Consider the following 26,573-nt stretch of genomic DNA (forward strand, 5'->3'; position numbering starts at 1 on the left):
GGGCACCTCCACACCTCTCCTCGTTTGCAGGGAAGCCCCTGTGCAGAGCAGATCTGGCAGGAGAGGGTGCACACGGCAGCTCCCTGTTCCTGCCAAGAGGCAAGCAGGTGCAGGGAGAAAAAGAGAAGCTCTTTCCTGCTTTTGCCCGAGTCATGCCCAGAGCTGCCGAGTGTCCTTGAGAAGATGCTGCTCGGTGTAAAATATGCAGATGGCCCGAGATGTTTTCCCTAACAATGCTCTGGGAAATTACATTAAATTTCCAAATGATCCCCAGTCCCCCTGCGATGCCCATGGAGACCCGCGTCAACAGTACCATTAAGTGGGAACTCGAGTCTCCTGCCCGGTTACCGCAGCCCACGCCAGAGCCAGGGATCAAATATTTTTTCATGGTTTTATGTGGATAGTTTCATGAAAATTGATCAGGTCTAAAAAGTCACCGTCCAAATGAAGCGAAGGTTAGAGATAATTTATACATGATATTCCTAATTTCATTCCGAGCCCTTTTATGACTGTGTGAGCCTTTATGGCTTTAAAGAAAATGTCAGTGGCAGAAAATGACATTGTACTGAATAATCTAGTTAGGAGGAGATGGCGTCGGGCAGGCGCGGGCAACCTCGCCCCCCACTCTGCCGGCTGAGCCTCACTCTCTCTGCCTGGCACTGTGCTCCCAAGGCCTGAGCTGAGCCTGGGCATCCTCTGCCCAGCCTGTGGCCTCTGTCCACGTCTTCCTGGAGAACAGCCACCAAGCCTGAGCTGGAGCCCAGAGCAGCAAGGGGACCTGATTGTATACAGGCACATCTTGCAGGAAAAAAGTCAGACTAAGCCTCCTCATCTCTGGGCAGGGCAGGCTTTGCACAGTCACCCCATACTGCACGGTGGGCCCCGGGAACCCCAGCCATGAGCCCCTCCATTCCTCAACTGAAGGAAGTTTCCTGAGTCGTCCTGGTTGGATCTGCCCCCCTGGCCTCTCTCCTCCAATCCCCAGCCCCTTCTCACCTGATTGACAGGCACCCAGGGGCTTTGTCCACCTTGTCACCTGAGAGTCACTGAGGGGTGCTCCTGGTTGAATAGGTAGGGCCCAGGCCACTGGGAATTAGCTGCAGATTGACCCCAACTTTCTTTGGGGTCTCCTCCTGCCTCATGCTTCACCCCTGTGTCCATGAGCTCCAACATCAGAGCAGTGGGTGCTAGAGACAGGGAAAAGGACAGGGCTATGCCTGTCTCCGCCTCTGAAACCAGGACTGGGGCCTGTCTCACACCCCCAGAACACAGGGGGCAGGAGGAGCAGGGAATACCAAGTGCCATAGTCCTGGACAGCTGTTAGCAGACTGTACGAAGGAGGCAGCATGTCTTCTTCCCCAGGGACAGCCCCAGTTGGAGGAAGGAAAGGACCAGGGTAACTGTCAGGCTCTTTCCCTGAGGTTCTCACAGCTCCCTTGAACCACTGGCTGAAAGACACAGCAGTGCCAGGGCATGGGGCCAGGAAGAACTGAGAGCAACCACAGACACACAAATACATGTGCAAGTGTGGTAAACATGTGAACATGTTCCTTCATAGTGCAAGACCCACATGTTTGCACATAAATATACATGTCATCACATATGCATACAAACATGCATGTACATGTGTGATCTCTCAGGCTGTGCTTATAGACCAGAGGTCCTCAAAATTTTTAAACAGGGGGCCAGTTCACTGTCCCTCAGACCATTGGAGGATCTGACTATAGTAAAAACAAAACTTATGAACGAATTCTTATGCACACTGCATATATCTTATTTTGCAATGAAGAAACAAAACAGATACAAATACAATATGTGGCCCGCGGGCCATAGTTTGAGGACCACTGCTAGACCCATGAAGTCATAGCTTGTACCTATAGCCACGAGTATACACACATGTGTTAACATACATTCATGTGTTTTGTGCCCATACATATACATGCAAACATGTTCTCACATGCTTTCATGCACAAACACACATGCACACATGCGTTATCACAAGGCTCCCCAGGATGACAGGCCTCATATGTCATTTCACAGGTGGAACATATGGGGAACAGTGTATCCAGGAAAGAGGATCAGGGGCCCCAAGCATCAGCTGCTCCCTCGTGTACTGCATGCCTCATGCTAGGGACATGTGTAGGGGTGAGGGGTCCATGCCCTCCTCAAGAATGAGCATGTCTTCGATGAAAGAAATGCACAGAATCCAGAGTCTTTAAATATAAGAGTCTGATACCAACAATAGCTCAAGTGTGAAAAAGTTTCACCGCGACCTTGAGAATGACTGGAGTTGGATAGACTGGTATGCCTGGAACCCAGAGTCTGTCTTATGCCAATAAACTTCTGGGGTGAGGCCTTTTTGTAATCAGGTCAAGGATTTTTTTTTCCATTTTCTCCATTTTTCTGGACCTATGCAAACATTGGCGATTGCCGCTATCACACCTTTGCTATATTTTTTTTACTCTTATCCTTTAAGGAAAAAAAAATACAACTTACTGAACTTAAAAACAAATTACTGTAGTAGAATGCCTGTCTCAAATACAGGCAGGGGATGGGAAGGGGGAGGGGGTAATGTTGCACTGGTGAAGGGGGGTGTTCTGGTTATGACTGTAACCCAAATATGATCATGTTACTTAAATAAAAAATATATTTAATATAAAAATAAATTTATTTTTCCTTCTTAAAAAAAAAAAGAATGAGCATGTCTGAGGATGGAGCAATGGCCTGGAATGGAGGCAGATGCACTGGTAAACTGCCAGCTTCATTGACTAGCAGGTGTGCTTCTCGGGTTCACCAAGACCACTTCAGGCTCCCCTAGCTGCCTCATTGGTTTTGTTGTATCACAAACATTCTGGGGGGCTCCTATGAAGATTGGTGGGTCACAACAGAGCCCACGGGGCAAAAAAGTCAGAATGGCCAGTGGGTAGAGAGGAAGAAAGTTCCTGAGGGCAAACCCGACAGGAGATGGGAAATGGACCCTTTCCCTTCGGAAGACTCACCAACGGGCGAATCCTGAGTCATTAGCCTCTGCCCAGTGGGTAGCTCTGTGTCCACCTCAGCTGCTCCCTGGGCGCATAACCTCTGGGTCTGTGTCCACCATCTCCCATACCCCCCAGCCACCTGGAGAGAGACTGAAAGTAGAACTGGTTCTTCTTGCGCAGCATCTTCCTCCCAATCTCCCACAACGACATCCCAGACCATCCTGGGGTGAAGCAGCAGAAATACAGCCTGGGCTGATGAAAGGATGGGAGAAGTGCCTCATCCACCACACACGGTCACCTACCTCACCTGCCTCACCAACCCCAGACCACCTCAGACCACCGCACTCACCTCCAACAACTCATCCATCTGACCCATCTCTCATTCGTCACCCATCTGACCCACTTCAGCCACCTCAGACCACCTTACTCAGCCTCAAACACTTCAAACCACCTCACTCTACTACCTTCCTCATGCCATCATCCTTGGAGGCCCCAGGACCCAAGAAGAGGTGTGAGCAGAGTGAGCAGAGGCCAGAGCAGAGTGGGTTATGGACATTCCCAGAGCTCTGAGCCCTTTGGGGGTTGTTCCTGCCTCTCATGCAGCCATGGTGGCATCTGTGGGGAGGCCATGAAGGAACTTTGCTGCCAGTGTCCACGCCCGTCGAGAAAGGGCCTTTTATGTTGTGGCTTGCTCAAAGTAAGGAAGTGGAGGTGAGACCAAGGGGCAACCCAGTTGCAGATGGTTCCTCAGAACCTGGACACACCTTAGCACAAAGAAAATCTCTGCAGTACAGGCACCTGGGGGCACCGGCCCAGAGAAGAGCAGCTTTAAACCTCCCATTACTCTGCTGCCCTGCTTTGGACGGACAGCAACGTGCCCTGACTTTGCGCTCTGTTCCCATCAAAGTTGATCCACTCTTGTTCTCCAAGCTCAGGAGAACATTCCTGTTCCTCAGGCTCCTCTAAAACACTGGCTGACTAACAAGAGCAGCCGCCGAGGGGAAAACATCTCTATTAAATTCTCTTGGCTTTTTTAAGGTTAGAGAGAAAAAGAAGAAACTTTTTCTTCCTCTAAATGCAAATCTCCGCCGTATCACTGTGCCTAATCTACTACAACTAATTAATCTGCTGGAGCTGATGAAATGTTACCTCCACATTTTTGTTCCTTGTATACAATTATTGTAACAGTGGTGAATAAATCAATATTCCCAATCCAACTGTAAAAAACAATCAAGAAAAGCAGGGCTTCTCGGGGAAAAAAAACCAACAACAACAACAACAACAACACACCAAATAATATTTATTAACTCTGTCTCAAGCCGCCACAGAAGTGAACTCCACTCAGGCATTTTCTGCAAGCGTAATAAGCGAACTCAGATGCATGATGAAGGTGGCACATGCCAATAATTTCACCATTTTACACTGCAGAGTAATTGAAGGATTTAATGAGAAACAAACCAATAAAAATAAATAGACCATGGTGGAAGAGGAGAAGGCACCGAGACGCACGGCACTCCACAGCGAATTTGGGCGTGTTTGCTCTGTGGGACCAAGGGGAGAGAAGGATCGAGACAATCCACTCCCACCCACTTTCAAAGGAAACGTAGAGGTGTCATCTGCGGGGGAAAAGTCCTGCCTGTTCCTCTGAGTGGTCCTGCTGACCAAATCCGGCAGTTTCAGGAGGAGTGGTGTGTGTGTGTGTGTGTGTGTGTGTGTGTGTGTGTGTGTGTGTGTGTGTGTGTGTGTGTGTGTGTCTGTGTGTCTGTGTGTCTGTGTGTCTGTGTGTCTGTGTCTCTATGTCTGTGTGTCTGTCTCTGTGTGTGTGTCTATGTGTGTAGGGCGTTCTGCAGATCCAGATTCTCCAGAGCAGCATACACTGTAATGTCCCTCAGAAAGGGCCTTCTAAGGCCTTCAGTCAGCTATAGGAGGCTCAGATCTGGGCATGGAAAACCTCAGAAGGAGGAGTAAAACTGCCCAGAGCACAAGTGGCCCAACAGACTGATGGAGGAGAATGGAGCTCCTGGGACAGACAGATGGAGGATGTTAGGGTCCCTGGGACAGACAAAGGGAAGAGGATAGGGTCCTTGGGAAAGATAGATGGAAGAGGACAGAGATTCTGAAATAGATAGATGAAGGATGACAGAGACTCTGAGACAGACTGAGGGAGGAGGACAAGGCAGGCTTATGGAAAGGCTGAGGCTTCCCCCAGCTTTGGAACCATCTGGAAAAATTGTTTAGGAGGAGCCAGGAGTGCCCAAGGGTGAACTCGTGCATTCCTCCTTCACTGTATCCCCAACCTACCCTGTGACCAGCTCATGCCTGTCCCCACACTCAGCCCTTCTGATCTCTGCGAGCATGCCCTAGTGCAAGTTGGGGTCCTCTGATTCACTTTTCTCGCTGGACTCCAGGGAAACAGAATCTTTGGTAGGACAATGGGGAGGCCACCATGTTCCCAAGACCAGAATTGGAAAGGTGACAGATGTATATGATGGATTAGACCCAAGCAGGTGGGGGCAAACATGCAGGGGTGAGGAAGAAGGGGAGCCTAAACCCAGCAGCAGGTAGTAGGATGGGAAAGGGGGAGCAGAAATGCAGTGTTGGGGTGGGGGCAAAAACATGAGCAGCCACTCTGGGACTGACCCAACAAAAGGGGTTCTGAGCAAAAGGGGGTCTCTCTGTTTCCCAGGCTGGGTGGGGCTCTCCTTAGGCCCCTCGCTGGCTGCTCATTCAAGGTCTTCCCCAGCAAACACTCTTGTTCATGGGAGTGAAATGGTTGTAAGCCCCTGACCTCATGCAAGTTGCCAGCCTTGGAAGTTTACATGAGCTGAGATTCTGGCAAAAGATCTAGGAGTTTCCAGCTCAACCTGGAGCTACAGTGCCTTTCTCCTCCCAGGAGAGTCAATAATTGGCCTAAAGGTCCAAGTGTGAAAAGGCAGACAAGTCTAGGGCACTAGCAAAGAGATTTTGAATTAGTTGTGCAAGACAGAAGGTGATCAAGAAAAACTGACTGAAGTTACTGGGTCCCTGGAGCCCAAGAAAGCATGAGGGGGATGGCAGCTTGAGGGCTGCTGTGGGTCAGTGGAGAGATAGTGTGACAGGGGGGCACACATGAACCTTGAGAAGGACAAAAGAAGGGTTCAGAAAATTTCACACCTGTAAGAGCAGCAGAACTAGTAGCTCTGAGCTAACTCACACCTACGCAAGAGGCTGCAATATGAGACCATATTATAGAGCAGAGAGACAGCACAGTGGGGAGGATATTTGCCCTGCACACAGTTGACCCAGGTTTAATCCCTGGCATCATATTATAGGGTCATCCTGAACACCTCTAGAGCAACTCTTGAGCTCAGAGCCAGGAGTAACTGCTGAGCATCCTTGAATCCAATGTTTCACCCCCTCTAAAAACAAAAAACAAACAAACAAAAACAAAAAAGAGAACAAATGGAATGGAGAAAAAGTGGTAACCTTTGACATGTGAACAGCCTGGATGGTCCCTAACTATAATACTAGTTTCATCCGTCAACGTCTCTCAACCAATTCAAAGCAAGGCAACCCAAAAAAATGTTATCCCATGGGGGGTTTTGCCTGTGTCAGTCTCAGATGTAAAAGGTTGAGCCAGAATCATCATAAAAATTCTACAAAAAACCCTACAACTCCACAAAACAACACAAGAAGAAATCCATGATGGGATATAAAGAAAAGGAACAAAAATAAATTGGACCCACATATGTAGGAAAGGGCCCTGGTTCCCAGTGAAATGAGGCACCAGGTCAGAAATAAGGAAACTCAGATCAGCAGGGGGCACTGGTTTCACATAGGGGAGCTCTGGGCTTAATCCCGGCCTTGCAAAGTGAAGACAAAGAGGAGACTGAGCCATTCATTAATATTCTCAGAGGGGTAAAAGATCTTGTAGCCACAGACCAAGAACTGAGTTAGATATTAAAAGATCAAAAGCCAAAAAGAATGACCCCAAAAATGTTTTTACTAGCTTTGAAAGAAAGCAATATAATATTGAGGATTTGTTTTCCACCGAAAAGGAACAAGTTTTACAGAAAGACTCAAAAAAATGAAATAGTGAAATAGAGAGAAGAATATGATTGTAGTCGAACTTTCCAAATAGGACCTTAATCGGGAAGAAGACACAGAAACTAAAGGAAGGAAATGAAATCATTAAAGTGAATTTGTTCCATGGAGAAAAATGTATAAAGTTAATAAGTGTCCATTATAACCATTTTCTAAGACTCAGTAGCCATCACTGGGAAACTGAGGATGGGCAGACTCAATCACAGTCCCATAGGTGCCTAAGTGGACAGGATCAACCACCCTATGATGCTGCACCCAGCTGAATTATGGCTCACCAGGAAATTGGAACTTGGGGTCAAGAAATCTGCAAAGCTTCTCTCCCCAGAAGATCCACTAGGGGTGAATGAATCATACAGCTAAGTCAGACCTGGGCCAGCATCCAGAGTTAAGCTCATCAGTCAAGACCATTAAGTCCATCAGTGCCCAATTGGAACCACAAGAGTAGAGGCCATGGCCCCAGACATACAGGCACTGCTCTCAGGTTCAGATGGGGACTGTTTGGTTCATTGGGATCAAAGAGAAGAGGTAGTTCTAACTGTGTGTCCTACACACCGCCATGGGGCATAGGAAATACTGTGAGTCCAGCCAAGTTTTCATGATTGCAGGGCATGTCGTGGTCAGGAACAGAGCGAGAAAATTGGTGCTCCTTGCTTTGGAAATCCTGCAATTCACTTTTCAACCAAATTTATAGCAGAGTCAATAAATCTATCTTAGAATAGAAAAGCTACAATATTGATAATGTCATAGGCAATAAGAGCTGAAGACATTGAGAAATAGCAGGAAAGAGAGGCAGAAGGATGGGTGGGAGGGGTAGGTGTTACCAAGAAAGAATTTCTTTTTGTTTGTTTGGCTTTTTTGTTGTTGTTATTTTGAGCCTTACCCAGCAGTGCTCAGTGGCTACTCCTAGATCCGTGCTCAGAAATTACTCCTGGCAGGCTTGGGAGACCCTATGGGATGCCGGAGATCAAACCCTGTTGGCCATATGCAAGGCAAACACTCTCCCCACTGTGTCATCACTCCTGCCCCCCCCCCAGAAAGAGTTTCAATGGGAAAATTGGATTCGTTATTTTTTAAAAACTCACCATTTGTGGAACTTAAAGTGGTGACCACCAAACTGAAGGAACAAGAATAGGAAAATGACTCTAAATTTTATTCTTTCTTAGAAATCATTTTCCTAAACAGCATTGGAAGTTGATAAACCTGGAAACAAAAACAAACCTATAAAGCTGGTCACCCAACAGTCAAAACAAATGTCACAAAAATTTAAGTGTAATCACTCATGGGCCGTTGAACTGGCTTTTTTATTTTTGAAACTTTTCTGAAAACTTTGGTATTTTTTTATTCCCCATTTCATCGATAATAAATTTTCCCCTGAATATAGGTCCAAAAATTCAGTTTTTATGAGATCAAAGATCCGGATATTTGGACCCTGGAAAGGGAGCAGGGTCAGCCCCAATGAACTCCTTTTGATGGCAAATCTGCCTGACCTCTGGGTTCTGGGTCTACAAGGCTCATCCCATCAAAGTTTGAGTCATCATGGCCCATATTTTTCTCTAAGGAAACTCGAGGATGTGTCTGGAACAATGAAGAAATCAACTTCGGGACCCCAAGTTCCAAACAAGTGCTCTTGGGCAGAGTGGTAATAAAAGGGAAGGAAAGAAAGGCAGGGTTTGGGGGATTGGTTCCAACAGGACTGTTCCAGCCTTGGCCTAGGGTTTTGCTTTGCTCCTCTGAGCCAGGGAGGTCCCAGCATCATCTTCCTCCTCCTGGTTCCACCGTTTGCAAAGGTCCCAGAGCTCCTATGAAGATACTTGGCACAGTGACGATGTTCCAGGGACACAGATTCCCCCAACTGTGTTTGGGGGCCTGCGGAAGCTAGAATTAGACTTACACCCAGAGCATTTGAAGTTTCTGGACCACCACCTGTTTCTGTGATGGAAAGAAGAGCAGTTGCATGGATCCAGGAGAGGCCCCAAATCATGCCCAGGATTCTCTGAACCCACACAAGGGCCAGGACTCAGAGCTTGCCCTTAAAATCTCCACTTCCACTTCTATGTGAATGCTGGGACCACCACAAACGAAATAAGTATGGAGCAATAGCACAGTGGGATGGGCATTCGCCTGGTGCACAACAGACCTGGGTTCAATCCCTGGCATCCCATATGGTCCCCTGAAACTCCCAGGAGTGATTTCTGAGTGCAGAGCCAGGAGGAACCCATGAGCACCACTGGATATGTCCCAAAACAAAACAAACATAAGAACAAAATAAAAAAACAAGTATCTGAGGTACTTATTTTCTATGTATTTCTGACCCAGGCAGCCCATTACATCTTATCCCGCCTTCAGATCCTCACTCTAAGAGGAAACAAGACGGAATTAGGAGACTCATTTGGTGGCCTGAAAGGGAAGTTAGACTGACTCCCATAGGAGAAAGTTTTTGCTAATGCTCTCAGTCTCATGTGTGGTCAAAAAACAGAGCAACCTTGGTCTGCTCATGTCCAGATCCTGCATACCCTGGGGGAGTGGAGAAACTCCCCGCCCCGGGTCACAGAGATGCAGGTCCCCCCACCACTTTCCCAGTGTGGGGTTCAAGGGCTGAGGGCTCACCTATAAGAAAAGAGAGACCTTGTCATTTGTTAGCGAATCAGACCCAAAGTCAGAATTAGCTGTTGCCTACGCAGAATTATGTTAAACATGGGCCAGACTGAAAATCAATATTCCGCTTAAGTAACTGGCCGTCCAGTAATTTAATGAAGCTAAATTGCTTTACAGCTCTCAGGACTGAGGGACCATTCCTCTAAAACTGCCTTCCCAGGCACCTGAAGGGGAGTGGAACCCCCATTGTCTGTGCCCCCTCAAAGCTGAAGGAGCCCTGGAGGGCAGATCTCTGGTATAGCTCACAAGACCCCAGCCTCCATCTGTGGGTGTGAGCTAGGGGCAGGCACCAGCAGGAAGAGGGCTGGTCTTCTGGGAAAAGTACTCTTAAATCCTGCAGCTCAAAAAATCTTGCAGTGCTGAGAGGCAGGGTAAGAAAATGGAGGGGGGGCAGGGAGGAGGGCATTGCCTTAACATCTTTATTAAAATATACTCTGAGGATTTGATGCCAATTTTGGCATGGATCAGGGTGCCTATGCCCCAGCTGACTGTGCAGATTTTCTTCTCAAGGTCATCTAGAAAGTTCTATGAACCTGGAACAGTTCAGAGCAGCCTAGTCTAGATCTGGGGTCCCTGGTATGCCCTTTAACAGGTTGCATCTGAGTCACTCCATTCTCATCTTGGATGTGTGTGTGTGTGTCTGTCTGTCTGTCTGTCTGTCTGTCTGTCCTCTGTGCCATCGGGCCATATCACACCGCCCCCGCCCCCTAGAGACACCACTTTAGACCTCAGCGGCTGTGTGGTCGGCCTGTACTCATTAGGCTGCTCCAACCACCGAAGTCTGTGCTCAGAATGATTGACAATAGAAAGGCGGTGCGGTGCGCGGTAACCCGAGTTCTTGGCAACTCGTTTATTTATTATTCAGCTGCAAACTTCATCTGTAGGCAACACGACACAGACTTGTGTCCAAAACTCCTAATGAAAATGACAATAATTGCATGTTGCTTAGGATGAGACCATCTGAAACCAAGAAATCTTTCCATGATTGATGCCAATTTGGATCTTCAGAGGCCCAATAAGACACAGACCACGTGGGGAAGGTATGTTCGGAAGACACGGGCTTTTAATTGGCATTTCTCATGCACCTCCCACGTTGTATCCTTCTCCCCACCTGGAAAGACTAGGGAGATCACTTCAGAGTCCACACAGAGAAGAATCTGGGGAGACAGGTCCCCCCATTCCACACTTTCTGTGCTTGCTCAACCCGTGGCCCCATCAGGTTCTAGGGTTGCCTGGAAGCCCAAGGCCAGCTGCCCACGTGGGCAAAGAATCATTGTCAATCAATAGAGATGAGGATTCAGAGGACCAGTCTATGGTGGGAAGCTTGCCACAGAGAGTGGAGAGTACAGATAGAGTAGAGAAGGGACTGCTATAAAAGGGACATTTTTTTCATGCCACCCCTTCATTAACATTAGTGCAAATAACAGTGTCAAAGAAGAGAGAGAGAATATGAAGTAAAATGCTTGCCCCAGAAGCAGATGAGCAAGGTGACCTGGGAGGAAAGAGGACATCAGGGAGGATGAGAAGAAAACTGTTGACTTTGGTTGCAGGAAATGTGCACTGTTGAAGGTTGTTTTACATTGTATGGTTGCAATTTAATCATGAACAACTTTATCTGTGGGGAAAAAACTGTAGTATAAACAACCTTGTAATCATGGTGTTTAAATAAAAATTTTAAAGAAAGAACCAACATCTCTGTCCATATAGACATTACTACTTCTTCATTGCTGAGTTAGGACCCTCAGTCCTGGAATTGTCCCACACGGGATGAAGAAGGGACCTTTGTCAGCCACGGTCACCCATGGCAGGGCAGAAAGGTTGGGAAGAGTGAGGGAAAAATCCTCTTGAAATCCTTGGTGATATTTTGCTGGAAACCTGAATAGGAGCACAGTTCTTCTCAGTGTGGGGAGATTTCCAGACCCCATCCACTTTCTGGGTTCTTGAGTGAAAGAACCCGACAGTGCAGTTGCCCTGTCCATCTCTGATTCCCTCCTGAGATCTCTTTACCCATGCCTTGATTCTGAGGTGCTCTCCAAGGGTGCACTTGAGCTCTGCACCCAGCTCTGGTGAGTGATGGGATGACAGCTGTCCTGGACAAGGTTGCCAAACTGGACCACAGCAGAATCTTGGGGGCAAGGGTAGAAGTGAATGTATGAACGTAAAAAGGTATGAAGGGGCTTACACAGCCTTGAGGGAAGAGGAGTCTTGCAGGGGCCAGGTCAGGCTGCTCCTCTGAGGCTCTGTCTGAGCAGGGGCAGGGGTCTCTTGCTCAAAAGCAGGAGTGAGCTGGGTGACTTCGATCAGAGAGAAAGGGGTGTTTCTGTGTGTGCCCTCAGATAAATCTGGGCATTTATCGGGGAAACAGTCTGTCACTTTCTTTACTGTTAGAATTATTGCTCAGGTTATACATGTGGAGCCATAAGCTTTTTTTTTAATTTTGAGATTTTCAATCCTTGCATTTCTTTTCAATCAGCCGGACTGACTGTTCATAGCAGAGACAAAGGAAACAGCTCCATGCAGCATAAAACTGTCTGAAGAACGCCAGGCCAGAAAGTGTTCTAGTGCATAGCAGAGTTGTGGTATAGCATTTGTGGGGGACAGGGGACCCCATGGTGTAAGAAATTATGTACCCCTGAGAAGGGGTCCTGAATATTCTGCCAGCACCACACCCCCCCTTAAAGAAAGATGAGTGTTCCAGCAAGAAAACGCATAGCACTGGGGCAGAGGGCGAAATTCAATTGCAGAGAAAAATCTCTCAAATTCTCCTTAATAAAGAAGCCATTTAATGAATTACGTTGAGTTCCTCGGGAAGTCCGTTTGCCTCTATAAAGGACACCTACAGGGTTTTTAGTGTCAAACTGAGAAAGGCCTAAGACAGACAAGAGTGAAAAGAGCAGCCCGTGTGGCTGAAGGCAGAAACAATAGCGATTCGCCCAGAGTGTGGGTTAAGGCAAGAAAAATCGCCAAAGGGCGGTGAAAGGAAAGTCACTGGCCAGCTGCACTTTTTGAGAACATCTATATTGACAGAAGAGCCCTCGGTGGGCATCGGCTTCTCCTGAGTAACAGCATGAAAGGCTTTATCTTTGGTCACAGAAGGAAGGAAGGAAGGAAGGAAGGAAGGAAGGAAGGAAGGAAGGAAGGAAGGAAGGAAGGAAGGAAGGAAGGAAGGAAGGAAGGAAGGAAGGAAGGAAGGAAGGAAGGAAGGAAGGAAGGAAGGAAGGAAGGAAGGAAGGAAGGAAGGAAGGAAGGAAGGAAGGAAGAACAAAGGGAGGGAAGGAGGGAAGGAAGGAGGGAAAGAAGGAATAAAAAGGGAAAGAAGGAGGAAATGAGGGATGGAAGGAGGGAAAAAGATTGAAGGCAGGAAGGAAAGAGGGAGGGAGGAAACAAAGGATGAACGAAAGAAAGAAAGGAGGGAAGGAAGGAAGCAGGGAAGAAGTGAGGGAAGGAAAGAAGCAATAAGAGGAAGAGAAGGAGGAAAGGAAGAAAGGAGAGAAAGAGGGATGGAAGAAAGGAAGGAAGGATAGAAGGGAGAAAGGAAGAAAGGAGGGAAGGAGGGACGAAAGAAAGGAGGGAATGAAGGAAGGAAGAATAAAAGGAGGGAAAGATAAAGGGAAGAAAGGAGGAAGGAAAGGAAGGAGGGAAAGAAAAAGGAAGAAAAGAAGGGAAGGAGGGAGGAAGAGAGAAGAAGGGAAGGAATGAGGGAGGGAAAGAAGGAAGGAGGAAAGGCAGGAGGGATGGAAGAAAGAAGGGAAGGAAAGAGGAAAAGAGGGAAGAACTGAAGGAATGAAAGAAGGAGGGAAGGAAGATGAGAAGAAGGAATGGGATGGAAGGAGGAAGGGAAGGAAGGATGAAGAGAAGGAAGCAGGGAAGGAATGAGGGAAGAAAAAAGCAAGAAAAGGGAAGGAAGAAGGGAAGGAGGAAAGGAAGGAGTGAAGGAGGGCTGGAGATGGGAAAGAAGGATTAAAGGAGGGAGGAAAAGAAGGAGGGAAGAAAGGAAGCAGGGAAGGAAGCAACAAAAGGAGGGAAGGAAGGAAGTAGGGAAGAAAGGAGGCAAGAAAGGAAGCAGGGAGGGAAGGAAGGAAGCTGAAGGAAGATAGAGGAGGAAAGGAGGGAAGGAATGAAGGAAGGGGAGGAAGGAATGAAGAAAAGAGGAAAGGAATGAGGAGGAAGGAAGGAAGGAGAGAAGAAAGCAGGGAAGGAAGCAGGAAAGGAAGGCAGGGAGGAAAGAGGGAGGGAAGGAAGAAAGTAGGGAAGGAGGGAGGGAAGGAAGGAGAAAAGGAGGGAAGTAGTGAAGGAGGGAGGGAAGGAAGGAAGGAAGGAAAGAAGGAAGCAAGGAAGGAAGCAAGGAAGGACAGAAGGATGGAAGGGTGAGGGAAGGGAAGGGGCGAGAGAAAAGGGAAGGGGGGAGAAAATGAAAGAGAGGAGGGAAGGAAATGAGGGAGGAGAAAAAGGAATGGGGAAAAGGAGGGAGGAAAGAAGTAAGGGGGTAGGGAGGAAGGGAAGGAAGGAAGATTGTAAAATCACCCCAAGCACCATAACTCCAATCCCAGGTGAACGAGTTTGAATCAGGGTCGCACAAGAAATAATCCAGACCAGGCTGAGGGAGAAACACATGAAGTCTGACAGTCTTCTACCTAGTATGGAGCCCACTGCCTTCCAGAACTGCTATTTTTATTGAGTACAGGGACGACTCCTGGGTGGGGCAGTAAACCCACCAGGTAAACCAAGTCGTAAACAAACATACAAAGAAACCATGGATAAACTTTGTTTTAGGTAAAAATAAGGTGTAACCCAACAAAAGGAAGCAAAACTCTTTTACCTCTGACCACACTGAAGTCCACAATCACTCTGCCCTGTGTGATCAGGTATGGAAACTTGAGGCAGGAAGTGATGGAAGGCAGACACACCAGTCCCAAAGCCTCTAACCCAGTCTGTGCCTGCCCTGCCCAAAGGAAGAAGGTCAGATACTTCTGACCTCTGGGTATGGTCTCCCAAAGCCCTGAAAACTTCCAAAGCAGTGAATTACCCTCCCCAAACACTTGGGACCCCTGCTGTGTCCCTGGAGCATCTTCACACTGAGAACCTTCCAGAAACAGTCTCGGTTCCAGACATGAGCAAATGAAGGGGGCCCAGTACCCCTGGAGGTCCCAGGCTGGGGGCACTCTGGGACCACCTGGCCCCTCCTGCTTGTCCGCCTATGGTCCATCTCTGGCCCTGCTCTCCCGAAACTGTAAAACTCATGACATTTTCCTGCCCTCTGGTACTCCTGGGGTCCCCCAGACCTCCTTCCCTTGATGAGCACTTTGCTTCTTCTTCAGGGAAAAGGGTGGGGAAGCTGGGAGGAAAGGGGGGCTCCGGTGCCGCCCCACAGAGCCTCTTGGGGCGGGCCTTGGCCAGGGTCCAGCGCGGCTCTCCATTTCCACAGGCGCCCTCAGCGCTGGCTCTCTGTGCGTGTCCCTGAGTTCATAGACGATCGGGTTTCACCTTCTCTCGAATTTCATAGACTTCTCGAAAAATGTGTTTGGACATCTGGATGTTATGTGGTAGGTGTGTGGGTGGAGAGGGAGGGCTCGCTGCAAGGGGGGTGGGGGGCTTCTCGCCTGCTCTCCCAACCATAGCCCCTGGGATCCTGCAGAGAAACTTTTTCACCATCACCAGGTGCTGCAGAGTTGCAGGTCCAGAAGTCCAATCCTGCGCAGGCCCCTCGGTGGATGTCCAGAGCAGCTTCTAGGAGTCAGACCACATGTGCTCTGGGCCTGTGGAGGCCAAGCAGCGCAGGAGGCCTGGTGTTCAGGCATTGGTAGCTCTGAGCTATATTAACTACTCAGGCATGGCTATGTATGCCACGGTTCCAGGTCCTGAGGACACTTGGGTATTGCAAGACGAGGGTGTCAGGCCTGAGGATGCAGTGTCACTGAACTCTATGGTGCCTGGGATTTCTGGGCCCAAGATCGTGCTCAAGGCAAGGTCAGGTGGTGCCAGAATAGAGCTGGTTGGCATTGCTCTCTTTTACCTCTCTTTCTCAGGTTTGCTGCTCAAACCTCCCAGACCTGCTGGCATAGAGGCCTGGGGAAATGCGCCTGTTTGACAGTGGCCAGGATGGCGCCCGGCTGCAGGGTCCCCACCCCAGCCCCCCATAGCGCCCCCTCCCACACGCCCCCTTTTCTTCCTGCCCCCTCACTGCTGCCGTCAAAGCCAAGTGCCGAGGGGCGGCTGAGCCGGCCCAGCTGGACGAATTAGCGTCTCTCCCGTAACTCAAACCAGCAATGACCTCATCTCCCAAACGTGCCAGGAGCCCGGGTCAGAGCTTGAGTGCGGACAGAAGTAATGGGGTTCCCAGAGAAGGAGACGGGGGTGCTGACGTGTGAGCCAAAAGCTACAACCGGGAGGAAAAGTGGGGGCACGCGGAGGAAAAGAACTCCTCTACCAGATCTTCTGGGGACCTGGGAACTCGCCAATCAGAGGCATTTCTGGGCCCTGCTCAGAAGCACCATGTCCCAGACACCCTGGGCCACCCTAAAAAAGTGGCCAGTGAAAGTCCCTTTCCCGAAGTGCTGGGATGAAAGAGGAAAACTGGAGGGGACACGTCATCCTACCTGTGGCTTACAGAGGAGGGTCTTTCCTCCTAAGCACAGCTCCATGAAGCCAACATACCTTTTCCCTGCCGGAAGGACAGAGATGGGGAAAGAAAACGAAGTCGAGACACATCTAAAAGAAGATGTCCAGACTCAATGAAGTTTTGTACATAATATTTTATTCAAGGTGATTGGAGGGACTATGCAGGCTCTGCCCAGCCACAGCCATGCAGGCAGCCGGAGTCCCTAGGGGTCTGTTTGATGATGATGGTTTAGGGAGAGAGGCAGCAGCTACAATTTCCAGGTGGAGCTTGAAGCTTTGAAGTAAGCATTACAGTCTATGGCAAGGTGAGGAAGAGGCTTGAACTTTGTCCCTTTATTATCACCTGAACAGCATCTCATGCTCTGAGGCATGGGCCATTCAGAATGGTCTAGAATGTTCCAGAATATTCTAGAATGTTCCAGAATAATCCCCTCCCCTGACTATTTCTTGCCAAGTATTGGTCTCAATTCTACCAAGAACTAGGCCTCACCAGTGTCTTTCCTCTCATTCTTCTGGGGTGGAAGTTGGGGTGGGTGTGGGAGGGGGTGGGCCTGCACAAGGGAAGTCCTGGGCTGAACAATGCAGGTCACTTATTCACATCAAGGTCCCAGAACCTAAGGTGCCTCCTGGCCTTTGGGCTGGACCATTCTAGAACAAGCAGGAGATTACCCCAGTCTTCTTTTTTATTGTTTGTTTTTTGGGGGGTTTTTTTGGTCACACCCTGCAGTGCTCAGGGGTTACTCCCCCTGGCAGGCACAGAGAACCATATGGATTGCCGGGATTCGAACCACCGTCCTTCTGCATGAAAGGCAAATGCCTTATCTCCATACTATCTCTCCGGCCCTGACCCCAGTCTTCTGCGGTTGTCCTTCTCTCTGCTAGTTTGCCTTGGACTTTTTATATGGGTCCTAGGGGGGAAAGAAGACAGCATCACCAGTTGTATTTAGAGGGTCACTAATAATTCAGCATTTGCACAGATTCAAAAGAACAAGGACCAGGCGCATTTGGAGAAAGCAGATTAGGTCCCAAGGCTCCATAAGGAGAGAGGAGGTGAATTGGTGGTGAATCTGCAAGGCCAGGCAGGCCTCCGACACAAACGTGGGATGAACAGAGATTCACGTGCTATTGTTAGGTTCATAAAAATGTGCTTTTCATGATACCACTCAGGAAGAACTTGCTGAGGCTTCCTAGAACACATAGGTGGAGAAGTCTGAGTTAGACTGAGAGGGAAGCTTCCGGAAGGACCCGACAGGCCCATTTGGGGCATACCTTGCTGGTTGGCACCTCACTCACATCAAGGCATTTCAAAGCCAACTTGTGTCAGTGGTGTTAAGGCCCCAAGGGACTGGAGGAAAGAGAGTGTGGGCACCCTGGGAACAGGAATGCTCAGAGGTAGTGGAGGCTGGTCTGGTGCTCTGGAGGCTTCGAGGGCTGACCAGTGCCTCCCTCAATGTCTGCCCAACATGCCTCCCTGGCTTGCCCTGTGCCTCCCTCTTGCCCAGAGAATCCAGGGAACCTACCTTCCTTCAACCCTGGCAGACTGTCCAGAAGGCCCCAGAGAGGAAAACATGAGTGACTGGCCTGCTGTGGCTAGAAAAACTGAGAACACACACCTGGTACATTTTCAGGACACACAACTTCATCCTCCACTAAGCAAAGCCACATTAATATAATCTTGGCACTGGGACAAGCTACCCTCGGCCGAAGTCTGGCTACCAATTCTGTGTGGGAGCCTGGGCAGGAGGTCTTCCAGCTGCCCCTCTCAGCAGTGCTCCCGTGTCTTGTGCTGCCCAGGCCCCTCAGGTCATATCATCTCCCACCAATGCCTCTGGCCAGCACTCAGACACCCTGTGGGGTGTCCCATGGTGTGGACCATCCTTGGTCTAGGGGTCATAGGATAGTACCCATTCTCTCTGGGCCTTTAACCTATGACTCAGGCACCTCCCGACCACAGAGGCACTGGTCCACATTCATGCCCCACCCCAGAACCTTGTGGGCAGGGCCAGGGCACCTGGCTCTTCTGGGCCTTCATGCCAGCCAGCCTGAGGGCTCCCAGAAGGCAGAGGGAGCTGGAAGGAGCTGAAATGATCTTCTCTCTCTCTCTCTCTCTCTCTCTCTCTCTCTCTCTCTCTCTCTCTCTTTCTCTCTCTCTCTCTCTTTCTCTCTCTCTCTCTCTCTCTCTCTCTCTCTCTCTCTCTCTCTCTCTCTCTCTCTCTCTCTCTGTCTCCCCATTCTCCTCTCCTCTCCTTCCCTCCCTCCCTCTTTCTCCCTGGGGAACTGCAGGGAAGGAACTCCAGGCAAGCACTTAACATCTATTTAGAGCCAGGGAGTGTCCGTGGAAACCATCCGCCTTACTGCAGAAAACATGCAAATTTGGTAGAATAATCAGCTATATGACTCGGGGCTGTTTCCTAGCACCCTGATGCTTAGCAGACGGCCCAGTATTCCTGTACCCAGCCAAGGCCACACGCTCAGAGGAAGCCCTGAACCAAGTTGAACCACACCTGCAGAGGAATGTATGTACCTGCATCCCCGGGGACTCCTGGGCCCTGCAACCAACACAACCCAAACCCCCATCCCCAGCAGTGGCCCACTCTGCCCTCCATCCCTAAGGCTCCTTCTGGGGAGCCGGGCTCTGAGGGGCCCACATGGGGGCCCACAGTCTGCGCTTCCTCCACCCGATGCCTTGCTAAGAACTGGCCCATCCCTGCTCATGAAAGACAATTAAGGCCAAGCTATTTTTCCAGCACTGTTTTAAGTTCCACATCAAATATCCTTTCAGACATTCAAGAATACACTTATCTGCAAATGAAGGGCGTCAGCTACGCTATTGATTTCCACTCTGCTCTTTATGGAAAACATCTGAACGCTCCCAGCTCCTGTGAAATCCGGACTCCATTAGAAAGCACCCGCCAAGTGACATCATGCACAGGGGATCATCAGCTCCCTCCCCTGGGACCCCCTGACCTCGTCCTCCACTGCAGTTGGCCAAAGTTTGGGCACCGATTAGCGACACGGTTAGGCACGGCAGTGGATTTGACGCAGCAAATTATTCCGCGTGCCTGTACCATGGCGAGCTCTTTTAAGCAGTTACAATGGGCTAAAAATGCCACCGCCTATAAAGGAAATATTTCATCAATTTGCGGGGGATAAATTATATCTTAAACCCAGGCCTGCAGGAGCAGGCATCAAGTGGCTGTTCACTCGAGTGCTAGGGCAGCCAAATCCAAGACGTCTATAAAATGTTTTACTGTGTTTTCACGTACAGTGACTCTGAAATAAGTGGATGTAGATAGAAAAGCACAGCGGGTTCCACACTGCCACCTCAACCTGGGGTCCAGCTCCAGCTCTATGGGCTCCTGACCTACCAACCCCGCTTCCTTCCTCTCAGTGGGCAGGTCAGGTTAGGGCTGGGAGGTGGCGGCACCTGAAATGGTTTGGTTCATTTATGACTTGATGAGAAGAAATAAAACTTAAAAGTTTTGTGTGTATCTGTGTGAGAGAGAGAGAGAGAAAGAGAAAGGGAAGGAGGGAGGGACTAAAGGGGGGAGAGAGGAGAGAGGGTGAAGAGGAAGAGAGAGGAGAGTGAGAGAATAGGAAGAAAAGAGGGGAAGGAGAAGAGAGGGAGAGAGCACAGAAATAAGAGAGGCAGAGAGGTAGAGAAAAAGGGAGGGGAGAGGGAGAGACAGAGAGAAATAGAAGAGGAGAGAGTTAAAGGGAGAGAAAAGGAGCAGAGAGAGAGAGGGCCCCATCACTCAGGACACACATGGCCCTGCGGAATACTGTTCTGATTTCTGTCTGTATGCCCACCACCTGGGACTGTATTCCTAAAATGCTGCACAAACACCCTTTGAATCCTTGCTTAGTCAGAAAAATGGTGTCAAAGGCACTTGGGCATGACCCCCACCTCTACCTTTTACCTTTTCTGTAACAGCCTAAAGGCTGCTGTTAGGTTGGGGTTCATGCATCTATGTACCACTTCATACCATTTTATTTTGGTTCTGGGGTGCAATCTTTTGTCTCTAACTCAACCACAGCTTTATAACTGAATCCAAAAAACCTATGTATATATATATATATATACATATACATATACATATACACACATATATATATATATATATAAATATATATATATTTGTCTATCATGATTGGGATAGACATGAGACACAGCAAAGGGTTGTCTTCAGTAACCCCCGAACAAAACAGCAGCGAACAAGAGTAAGGCAGAGGACTCACCGCCCTGCACCGCCATGCTATTTCTTTAATACTTCACTGGAAACTACCTAATTGTGTTTTTAAGCTTCGGTTCCTGTAATTCTGTGCGGCATGTCACTCCGGGGAGGGAACATATGGCGAGGGGGTTCAGCCCCCACAGCGGAGTGAATCATGCACTTCCCCGCCTTTTCAGCGGCACCAAAACCTCACCACTGAATTTATCCAGTCACCCATTAAAGAAAGAAAAGAACTAACGAAAAAGGAGGTTTGAAATTCCCTAATGCGACAAGAACCAGTGAAATACGGGATCAAGTTCAAATCTGAGTGCGGGCAGAGCTGCAGGACTTTTTTTTTTTTTTTTACAAGAGCAGCAAATAGCAATTATCAAGCCGAAGCCGGGCGCCGACTTCAGAACCCAGTAGCCAACCGGCGAGGGCAGCAGCGCCTGGCCTGGCTCTCTCACCACCCACTGGCATGCAGGGAGACCAATTGGGGGGGTGCAGGGAGCATCACAGTGGAGCTGGTTCCTAGAGAGGATAAAAAGCAAAGCAACTTTGGGGGGATAATGTGCTAGAGAGAAAGCAAGAGAATAAGTAGAAACTGCATTTGTCATTGTCCTTTCCACTAATGGTCACCCCCATGGCAAGGGTCACCCTGCCACTAGGAGAGACATGGAATGAGTGTGTGTGTATGTGTGTGTGTGTGTGTGTGTGTGTGTGTGTGTGTGTGTGTGTGTGTGTGTGTGTGTCTGGTTTTAACCAAAGCCAAATCTGAGAGAGTCAAAGCTGAGCATTGGCAAGGAAAAGACTCCAGACACTTTTAGCTAGAAATACTGACCAGCTCGCTCCACCACCACATGTGCAACTGTGTGTATGTGTAGACATGTGCGTGTGTGTGTGTGTGTGTGTGTGTGTGCATTTGTGTTCAAGCCTGTCCCTCCAGGCTCACGTGTGAGAGGACAGTCTTGGGGACACAGAGCCACAGAGCAATGCATCTCATTATTCAAACGACGGTCTCTTCCCTCCTTACACAACACTGTATCTTATCAGAAATTGTTTCCTTACCATCCCATGCCGAAATAAGTGGACATTAATTAATGCTAAATTACAGTGTTATTTCTAGCCCGGCTGTGTGGATAGGGAATGGCTCTGCACTGAATAATATTAGGGTGGTAAATAGGGGAGGCCGGGCGCGTGTTTGTCACTAATTACCAAGTACTGAGGAGCCACTCGGCTCCTAAGATCATGAGCTGCAAGTTCACGCAGTGGCTGAAGTAACGATGGTTGCGGCATGCTGCTGAGCCTGGCTGAGCAAAACCATGGTCCACGGGGCTTCTAGAATCATCTGCCACCTTTGGAACAGGCCACCCGTTTCTGGCTGTTTGTGCGCAACTGCACGGGGCTCCCCAAACATCCCCATCTTCCACCAGCCAGGCCCCCACAGCCAAAGTCCATCTTTTTGGTTGATGGTCAAACAGCAGCAGGAGCAAATCCTTAACCCCTTCTACTTCCCACTTGAAAAACTGCCAGGTCCCCAATTGCTCTTCCTTTCTTCCTCTCTTCTTTCTTTCCTTTTCTTTATTTTTATTCTTTTACTAGGAGAACAAACGGGCGTGAAGAAAATGGAAGGTGTTCATCTCGGTAATGAGTGCACAAAAGCAATTAGAGGTCCCAGACCTTATGGCAAAGAAAGCGGATTTTTTTTTGTTTGTTTATTTCCCTTATTAAGTGAAATATCTGTCGGAATTAATCGCTAATGAATGAGTAGCAGGCTCAGTCTGGGGGGTTAACGAACAGCCACGTCAGCTGCATTTTACGGGGCCCCAAATCATCCGAGGTGGAACACCAAACCCACGATTCAAAATGACTTTTCTGCCCAATTTTCTGTTTGCAAAGCAGTAAATTATTTACATTTATTGTGCTTATTTAAGCTCTTAAATGACGACGGATGGAGTGTGGGCACGTTGGAAAAATATGGAAGCGCCACACAATTCAACTGCTAGAAATCCCCGTTATTTCCCCCTGAAGGCTGCTTCCCTTCTCTCCTAATCTCTCTTTTATAACAATTCATGAAAAGAGCCATTATTACATCGAACATGTTTTAATAAGTTATTTATTATTTAACATATTTAAGAGGCAGGGCCACAGCGTACCTCACGACAGCCTGAGTCCAAGTGCCTGAGTTCCTTCGAAGAAAGCCACTCGGATCCCCCCAATCTCACCCCATTAGGGCCACAGGAAATTCGCCCCAGCAGATATCAAGCCCCCCCCTCCCCCCCCCACACTGATGTTCGAAGAATGGCTGAACCATCACTGCTGTGAAAATGGCCGTTTTAGGGACTTGAATGCCTTCTGCCTTCAGCAGTCAGAAGACTGCTGCTGCAGTGTGTTTGTGTGTGCTTGCGTGCACATACACACACATGTGTGCATGTACAGCTGCTTCTGTGAACAAATGGACTGCCTTGAGTTGCACTTGGAGCCTTGGGCCCATCTGCAGAAGATTCTGTCTGCACAAAGCCTGTGTCTAGTCTCTGCCACAGGAAGCTAAAGTGGCCACAACCAAACCCCGTGGGCTAGAGAGAGAGAGAGAGAGAGAGAGAGAGAGAGAGAGAGAGAGAGAGAGAGAGAGAGAGAGAGAGAGAGAGAAGCCCATAGAGGGAATCTTAGCTGGAAAATGCAGAGGAGTGGTGAGGGAGGAAGGGAGGATTGAGAGAAGGCCAGGAAAATAAGACTCAGGCGAGAGGGAAAAAGAAGGCACTGAGATGAGTCTCTGCTCTCTCTCTCTCTCTCTCTCTCTCTCTCTCTCTCTCTCTCTCTCTCTCTCTCTCTCTCTCTCTCTCTCTCTCTCCCTCTCTCTCTCATAGACAGGAGGTACATAGCACATTCCCACATCTCTGCCTTCCACATCACGGCGGGAAACTCGCAATTTCCACACACGAATGCTGCTGGCCAAGTTTCTCTGCATTTACATGCTAATAACATCAGTGCCTTTGCCGACATGACATTCATTTCTGTCCTAAAGGGCCAGAAACAGTGATATTTTCCAAAGTGATTTTCAACAATTGTGCCGGTGTGTGTGTATGGTGTGTGTGTGTGTGCGTGTGCGTGTGTGTGTGTGTGTGTGTGTGTGTGTGTGTGTACAGTCACGTTTAATATTCAGACTTAACTATTTGAACGGATTTTCCCACATGGTCAGGGCAATGTAATGACGCCTGTTAAAAAGCCCCATGCTATTCATGAGAGATTAGACTGGGGTAAACATTACAATAGCAGCCATGATCTAATTAAAAGAATCAGACCAACTTAAAAGGGACCCTTTTTTATCAGTGGTGGGGTAGGGGGGTAGGAGAAAAATCAATGATGCAATCTCTGGCCCAGAATGGGGCGCAGCATTTTAGTGGGATCAAACACAGCCCATCCACTACATCTCTGAGTCCTCTGGTCTTTGTTACTTAATGGGATGCCGGAGATCAAAGATGCGGGCTGTCTATGTGCCTGAGTTCCAGCTGAGTGGCTGTCATATGTTAAGCTCCTTTTTTTTTTAAGTTGGCTATAATTTTGCTCCACTCCCAGGATTGTTTGGTGCTGGGATTGCCAACCTTTGCCTACACCTGGCCAGAATCTTGTGTGCATTGGGGGATGTCTGGAAGCAGCCCAAGCCAGATTCTGATCCTCGGTTCATCTGTGGGTCCACCCAGCATGGAGATCCAGACAGGCAGGTTTCACATTCTCAGCCCAGGCCACGAAACCCTCTTGTTGGTGTGGACTTTTTTGACTGGCTGGCAGAGTCCCCCGAGGTCCCCGCTGGCTTAATTGTTTCTGTGGGTATCAGAGACATGCAGGCAGGATGCCGGGAAAACATCAGCTTCTGGGGAGGAGGGTGAAGGGGCTGATTCTCCACATCTGTTTTCCTCCCCCCACCCCAATATAGATACCCACCCCTCCTTCTGCTTGCCAAGAGTCTGAAGAGGCCCAGTCCAGGATGGGTAGCGGGTCCAATCTCTGGGAGGCCCGGTGGCCGTGCGCCATATCCCCAGGAGGCCACAGGGGGGAGCTGTGGCTCTGCTCAGCGCTGCCAAGGGCATGGGGGAGGCGGAGGGACTGGGCGGCAAGAGGGTAGAAGGGGAAAGGCAGGTTTTCTAAGTTCCTGAATTTTATGTCTGTGCCCAGCTCTGGAATGTCCACTCAATCTGGAGCCCAGCGAGCAGGAAGCAGGCAGGGGCCCGTAGTCAGTCCAGGATGAAATGCGGCAGTGAATATTTATTAGCAAAAATATAGGTTCTCAAAAACAGAAATAAAACAGGGTAATAGATGGAGGGAAGAATAGATTTAACACTGAAATAAATATCAAAGGTGCAAAGAAAAGGCAAAATATAGTGTTCAAACAAAGCTGTGAATTGGGCCCAGATTTAAAGCCCCCTGGGGAAGGGAAGCTCGGCCAGGCCCGGGATTGAGATACTACTTGTAGCGCACAGACCCCGTAATGCTGTCAGCTTTATTTCCTTTGACAAATGTGAAATAAAATTTGTCAAAGTTAGGGCTTGGAAAGTTGGCTATTGAAAATTCAATTGGTAATAACTAGCATAGCCGCGTCCTCCGGAGGTTTTGGAAGGAGGGGGCTGTTTAAGAGGAGGCGGCCCCGCAGATTGCATTTCACTTTTTAAAAATTTAGCAGTTGACTTAGGCATCTGGGTCTCTGGTTTTCCTGGTGGCCGGGCGCTCCCGCCAAGGGCTGCCTTGGAAACCAGTTGAAGGAGAGTCATGCCGGTATGAGTCCTGTGGACAGCAGTGCAACCGGCTCTGGGGGAGAGAAACCCTTAAGCTAGGTCTTGCCCAAATACAGGGACAGGCAGGGTCTGGTCCCAACTCTGATTCTCCTCCTCTTTCCACCAAATCTCACTTCCTTCCTCCCCGACATGCTCGGTGGCTATTGCGTGATCATGACGGGCCCAGCTGGCCTCACTGCGTGTCAATGTGCCAGTCTGTGTCTTGGTGTCACCCACTGGCTGGGGGCAGGACTTTCTTGCTAGGACGTCTCACGGGAGACGGCACCCTCCTGGTTCCTGCAGATTAGAGACAAAGCCTCATGGACCGGCTAAGGTTTTCCCGGCCACCCTGAAAGTTGGTCATGTTGGTTGAGTGGCAGAGTGGGGGGAAATTTCTCTGGTGTACCGTCAGTTTTCAGAAAGACAAAAAGACGTCGCACAGCTGATTCTGCTTCTTTCTTCTGTGCGCTCTCTTGCACCTATACAAACTCACATACACATATTTATTCACACATACCGCATACCAGCACACAGGCACACACAAGCATATGGTTGAGAAGTGGCCAGAGGTCCTGTTGACCTTGCCCTGGACTCCCCACCTCTACCCCTCCCCTATGGCACACTTCAAGCCCCGGGAGGAAGGCCAGGGAGGCCAGGGATGGCCCAGAGCTCTGGCCAACGATGCCCCTTTCACGGGCCCGGCTCGGCCGCACTTGGCCCCGCACTCACACACACAGACACACACGCACGGCCTCGTCCAGCCGCCCAGGTCCAGCCCGCGCAATGCTGGGCAGCGCACGCCTGGGAGAGCGGTGGCATGTATCATTACATTCTCAGGATGGCATATTTACTGCACTTGCCAGCAGGGTCGCCTTTCTGTCCTAGTAAATGTAGTGGAGTATGAAAAAGCCAATTACATCTCGCCGGGTGACCTTTTAACAGCCACGACTACCTCCTATCTATACATAATTATTATAGGTGATGATTTCCAAGTATCGCCGGCTCCTCAAGCCGTCTTTAATTCACATCACATTTAGGCGCGTTTGGCACCGGCGCTGGGAATCTGAACCCCCTGAAAATGGGGTGGGGGGGAGAGAGGGGTGGGAGAGAAAAAGCGAGGAGAAAAGTGATAGCCACGGTGTCAAGCGCTCGAGTCATCCTAATAAAAACACAGCAAATAAGATGTCCCCCTGTTTGTATTCATTATCAGTTCTTACATGCTCCAACTCTTGCATTAAACATTAGACAGCTTC

This window comes from Suncus etruscus, chromosome 17 (assembly GCF_024139225.1).
Source record: "Suncus etruscus isolate mSunEtr1 chromosome 17, mSunEtr1.pri.cur, whole genome shotgun sequence".
Lineage (NCBI taxonomy): Eukaryota > Metazoa > Chordata > Mammalia > Eulipotyphla > Soricidae > Suncus > Suncus etruscus.